Below are 6,327 nucleotides of genomic sequence, written 5' to 3' on the forward strand. Positions count from 1 at the left end.
TCAGATCGGCTTGGTTATATGAGCATGTCTGCTAAATTTTGAAAAAAGCCCCACTTTTTCCTTACTATATTTCTCTTAGAACAGGAGTCTTCAACCTTTCTTGAGCCGCGAGGACTGACTATGCGTATCATCAAACAGGGAACACCCCTTACGGCAAGGGTGCTCAACCTTTAAGCTACTTTATTGGTTTGGAAATGTGTTGCGGGCCACTTGTGTGATCTGGAACAGTGCCATGGGTCACTTAAGTTATCTGTAAATATGCCGGAGTCACTTAAGTGATGTAGAACTGTAGGCCTACCACAGGACACAAAGTGATCGGTAAATGTGTCGCTTAGTTCTTTTTACAACATTATAGGGTTTGTAAATCTGTAATTCACAAAACCTAATGCAATGAATGAATGCAATTTTTCCAGGATGCAATTTTGAAATCATGATCATCAAGTGCTTGTGAGCACGAAATCTAGCATGAGCATTGAGCACATTTGGTGCATCGGCGTGCAACATGTTGAAGATAGCCAACTTAGGTTTTAATTCATATATGCTCAACCCATGGCCCTCGGAGTCGGATGTGGCCCGTGACCTCAAACCTAATTTTCCACAATTGGGTTCACGGAAGTGATCCACAGTGGAATTCCACATCACTTGAGTGGCCCGCGATATATATTCGAAGATCCCTTGATTGATCCGCGGCACATTCCTATCATCACTTCGGTTACCTGCGGTACATTCCCAAATTACTTGTCACCCACAGCTGATTTACATATCAATCGAGGAACCTGTGACACAGTTTCAGATCACTTAAATGACCCGCGTCATGCAGGGTGGGCAAAGAGTCTGTAGAAACTTCAAAACCGGAAAAATAAATGAAATAAAAAACGGTTTGAAGGGTTAGCATCAATAGGTCACGGGAATTTTTTTAAAACAGGAAAAATAACTGAAGAAACGCCCGATGGGTGGCGCTGGTACGAGCGACTTCGGTGGAAATATGCAAATGAGACTTATAAGACCTTGCGCGCGCTTCTAATCCACAAGCAATTCACCATTGTAAACTGTATGTGGACCTGTCGTTGCTGGATTTGTGTCGCCTGCAATGTGTTATCCCCTGTGGTGGTCATGTGGAACACATACCGCTGTAATAAACGATTTGGAGGCATTCTGTTCATTTAGAGAGATATAGATGGCTTTTTTTCTCAGCCAGAGATATCAAGGAAACAGTTATTTTCCGGATATTATGCTGAGGTGAGCTCGGAAAGAAAAGTCATCACGTCTCCGCCGGGACTCGAACCCAGGCCCTCTTGCATACCGGGCAAGCATGCTACCATCTACACCACTGGAGACACATGAATCTGCCTTCCTAATTTCACGCACTGTGTCGTGAGGCGCTGAAGTAGAGGCATTAGTAGCCTCTCTTAACTTCAGGAAATGGCCCCCGGGTGGGACGGTTTAGAGAGATATAGATGGCTTTTTTCTCAGCCAGAGATATCAAGGAAACAGTTATTTTCCGGATATTATGCTGAGGTGAGCTCGGAAAGAAAAGTCATCACGTCTCCGCCTGGGTTCGAGTCCCGGCGGAGACGTGATGACTTTTCTTTCCGAGCTCACCTCAGCATAATATCCGGAAAATAACTGTTTCCTTGATTCTGTTCATTATTTGCGTATCTTTTCTCTGAGCTTTGTACGTCAGCGCCACCTATCGGCTGTTTTTCTTTTCCAGTCAAATAATTCGTGATCTAACGATGCTAACCCTTCAAACCGTTTATTTCGGTTTCTTTCCGGTTTTTATGAATTTTTAAAGTTTCTACGGACTTTTTGCCCATCCTGTATTTGTTACTTAAGTAACCTGCGGTGCTATTATACTCCAGATAACTCAAGTGGCCCGCGATACACTTTCTTCGCACCTGAAAAAGTTTTTCAGAGCTTTCTGTGCCCCACCAAGCTCCTGCGCCCAAAGGGGAGCCACGGCTCACATGGCTCGAGGTTGAGAAATACCGGTTTAGATTGACCTAAAAGTGGGGAGGGAGTTGATCATCCCCCTCAAGAAAGGAATTATATGCTCAACCAGTGCCCCGGACCAAAGGTGGTCCTCCGAGTCATCTGATGTGGCCCACGATCTCAAACTTAATTTTATAAAAATGCAGCACATTTAGAGATCACTAAAGCGAACTGCAGTGCAGTTACAAAGTCCCACATCACTCAATTAATCCGCGGCACAGTTCTACATCACTCAAGCGCCACACTTTCTCAGATCCCTTAAGTGACACACAGCACAGTTCCAGAGCACCTGAGTGATTCGCAGATCACTTAAGTGGACTGCAGCCCCACACTCTCCTCAAGGTTGAGCACCCTTTTCTAGGTAACATACGGGATGATCCAATATCACCCTTTGCCCTTGGGCAAGGCATCCCACCTGTGTCCAGTTACTTCAGCAGCGAAGAGCCAAGATGTACCTCCGACAAGAGCCAGACAGGAAATGACCTCGACAGCCAATAAGAGCACAAGACATTCACTCAAGCCAGCAAATGTGGCTCTTTTGTGGCCCAAGCCCCAAAAGTATATATATAGAGAGCAACTAGACAACATGTCGCACAGAATGTGCGTTTCTCAGAAGACGCTTTCCACAGATGTGGGAGAAACGTTGGGCAGAAAATGCCTTCGACCATGGCCCAATAGGCCGGAAACTACTTTTAAGTCAATGATTAATTCTGTCCAAAAGAATTAATTCTGCGTTATAATATCTCGACAATTTTTTTTTCTTAGAGAAATTTATGATGACATTTGTTTTGATTTGTTTCACAGATCGTTGCCACGGACAATTCTTTTTTATGAAATTGGATTCAGAATGTTTTTAAAGAATTACTGGGGTTGACTGGATGTGTCCTCATAAATTTCTCAAAGAGGAAAAAATGGTTAAGATAGAGAAGAGTATATCACTTTTGAACAGAATTACTCAATTGCATATAGGGAATTTTACATTGCTCACTATGTTTTAACTGCAAGGCATTTGAGAATTGTCTAGCAGTTCTCCGATTAATCTAAAATTTTACATAGATAATTTTTTTGTTGATTGGAACAGGGTTGGGGGATGGGAGCAATGAAATTTTAATGATCTGAAAATTACCAATAGTCTAGGGCCACAAACATGAACACGGTTTATCTTACACTGGTGTGCAAAAATTAAGGACGAAGCTGGAAAATTGGGTTTGAGGTACTCTTTAAGGATGAAAAAGCAGATTTAGTCTGACTAGTGATCCTGGATGCATACACATCTGGAGAGAGCGGGGAACACGTAATAACTCCTCCAACATCATTGAAAAACACCGGTTCAGAGGTGGTGGAGTTCTTGTTTGGAAAGGTATCAATGCTTGGTACCTGTACATCATCCGAGGTCGTTCAGTCACTGGCGCCTGCTATAGTACCAAGGTTCTCCTTCCTCATGTGCGACTTTTTAGAGTTGCTATGGGTCCTCATTCTTCATGGACGATAACTCACCATGCAGTGGTTGCCACAGAGCTGTTGGAGGGAGAAGATATTGAACACATCGATTGGCCGGCAAGGTTCCCCAGATCTAAATCCAATCGAACACATGTGGGACACTAGGGAGATGCTTGGCAGTATGTCACCAGCAACAATTCCAGGGGTGGGAAATGACAAAGTCCATTTCGGAGCAGCAAAATTCAGGATTCGGAGCAGATATTTATAAATTGGAGCAGCTAAGAATATTTTCGTTAACCCTCATCCCTTTTTAAAATAAAACTGCACTGTCTTTTGTTATCAAGCATCTTTTCATCAGCTTGTTTTTTGTTTTTGGTGTTTCAGGCTTTTGACAACCTTGTTTAAAAGAGCGGCTGTCATAAAATTTTTCGCACCAGTCTATTTAAGATGATTTTTGCTTATTGAGGGCACTATTTGCTGTCTGGAACAGCAGCACTTCAAATGGACTATAAGTTTTCAATTTTTTTTATACTAGGAAAGAAATTGTTGCAAAATGAGAGAATTTCGGAAGGATCAACACAATGTTTGGCGATTTAACCTTCGTTATTCAGCAACTTTGCAATTTAACGCTTGTTATTCTAAATTAGCATTCGTAATTCGGTGGACATGTTTTTTTTTAACCCCAGAATGAAAATTTTTTTCACGAAACATCAGGATTTGGCGCAATGACTATCGACCACAGTAATTTCTGCTGCTTCTAGTGGCGACTTTTTTTTTTTGAGCACCTAAACTGACTAACATTTTGAGCTTTAAAGCTGAGACCATTGCAAACCCTCTTCAGTTGCATCACGGATATTATCGGGGTTTCATGATGGAAAGTCAGATGAGGAGACAATAGTTTAAGTACAGTGGAATAAAATGAGCTCTTTTCGGAAAGAATTGTTTCGCGGCAAGAAAAAGTTTGTGCCGTCCTTTCCGAAATTCCAGGCATACTGAAGCAAGATTCGATATTTGGCACAGAAAAATACGAAACTCAGGGCTCCCACTCAAAAAATGAGAAAAAGTAAGAAAACGCAGGATCAAAAAGTAGGATGGGGGAGGGTAACCCCCTTAGACAACATAATCATAGCATAATGGAAAAAAAATCCCTAAAAAAAATTATAACTTTTTTTTCATAGCACTATTTCAGTTTCCTATAAGATTGACTCAAGCCAAAACAAAATGATAAATGACTTGGTTACAAAACCAATTTTTGGCCAAAACAATGCACTAGCAACCACAGATAATTATTTGCTGCCTCTCCTCATATATTATTACATTCTTTTTTGGAGTCTTCCAAAGTGCAGAGCTTGCTCTCTTCGACAATGCACAGTAAATTTTGAAGACGTACGTTTTTTTAAGAAAGACGGTTTTTTAATAAAATTCCTTTTCGAGACCACTTTCAAAAGCACAGTGCAAAATGTGTAGATTACAAGATCCGATGAAAATAAGGTAAGGTGAACCAGATAGTTTTACTGCATCGTCCATAATTTTTTAAAGGGATTTTTTTCACATATTACTGTTCAATGCCAGTGTAATCATTTTTGACAAATGAAGCACTTCCATTTCTAGCTCTTTGCTGAGCATTGTAAATATTGTTTATGCCTCTCTTCATGCCTTAATAATACAGAAGACAACTGAATGCTATTGGGCAGCATCAGCATCACCAAACCTAGAATAGGCCTATGTATCCAACTGCTTTGAAATGCAAACTGTTGTTTCACCTATTTGCACCATAATTTTGAATGATGAATGTTACTGTCCAAGACCATGAAGTAATATAAATACAAAATTATTTTTCCATCCAGACAGAAGTTTTTAATGACTACTATACTTGTTGAACCCTCAAACTAAACAAATGAAAAATTAATCAACCAAATGGTCCACATACGCCCCCCCCCCCATAAATAAATTTGAAAATGATACAATTTCTGCTTTGGCAGAATCATTAATTGCATTCTCCAACATTTGTAATATTTGGCAATATATCAATGATTTCCTGCTCAATTAAAATCAATTACACAAATTTTGTTGATAGGATTTGTGGTAGGAAAAGTAGGACAAAACTGAGAAAGTAGGACGAGTGGGAGCCCTGGAAACTACACTATTGGAGCAGGATGGCGCAAGATGTTAATTTTGGCCAGAGTTTCTACCCCTGCAAATCCAGAGCTGTGATTGAAGCTACAAACAGGAATGGCCAGCAATACCTCAACAGCTTGTTGACAACCTTGTACTCATCATGGGTAAATAATGTAAATTAACCAGGGGTGACCATATCTCTTATTAAAGGCTAGATTTCCCTTGCCAGTCACTTGTTACGTGCCCTAGTGGCATGGTGGTAAGATGCTCGTCTACCATCGTGAAGGTTGTTGTCAAGGTCCCAGGTTCGAACCCGAAGAAGGATATAGATAAGATATTTTTCCTAACGAACTCGAGGCGACCACCGATAGACAGCGCCTTCACTTCCAACCCATCTCACTAACGGCAGTAAATTGCAATATAGCGATATGGCCAGAGTTGGTGTTTGGTGAAGTAGTCACTTATGAAGTAGTCACTTGTTACATGGATGTTTTGTTCTTCTGGTCCAGTTGTGCTTGAAGCTAATATTCCGATCACTTTCCTCCACGTTCTTATGTCTCAGGGATCTTACGGTATTATTTATGTCGATTTGGAACACTCTTGCACTATGCTCGATTAGAAAAACTGTCTCATCCTTAATTTTTGCACACCAGTGCATTTTATCAATCAGATGAATAAACATTCTAAAAATATGCAATTTTTCAAGTCACCCCCATGAATTAGAACATATTATTTAAATATCGTATAGTCAAGCTTTAATAACATGATATTTCATAT

At 40.6% G+C, this 6,327-nt stretch overlaps 1 non-coding gene across 1 annotated transcript; it reads right to left on the minus strand.

Moving 5' to 3' along the window:
* Positions 1-1,264: 1,264 nt before the first annotated feature.
* TRNAT-GGU (transfer RNA threonine (anticodon GGU)) lies at positions 1,265-1,338 on the minus strand. The gene has a single exon. It is a non-coding gene; the product is annotated as a tRNA-Thr (tRNA).
* Positions 1,339-6,327: the final 4,989 nt, after the last annotated feature.

Source organism: Pholcus phalangioides, unplaced genomic scaffold, assembly GCF_987345545.1.
Source record: "Pholcus phalangioides strain wild (caught in Gottingen) unplaced genomic scaffold, Ppha-v1.0 ptg000003l_1, whole genome shotgun sequence".
Taxonomy (NCBI): Eukaryota; Metazoa; Arthropoda; class Arachnida; order Araneae; family Pholcidae; genus Pholcus; species Pholcus phalangioides.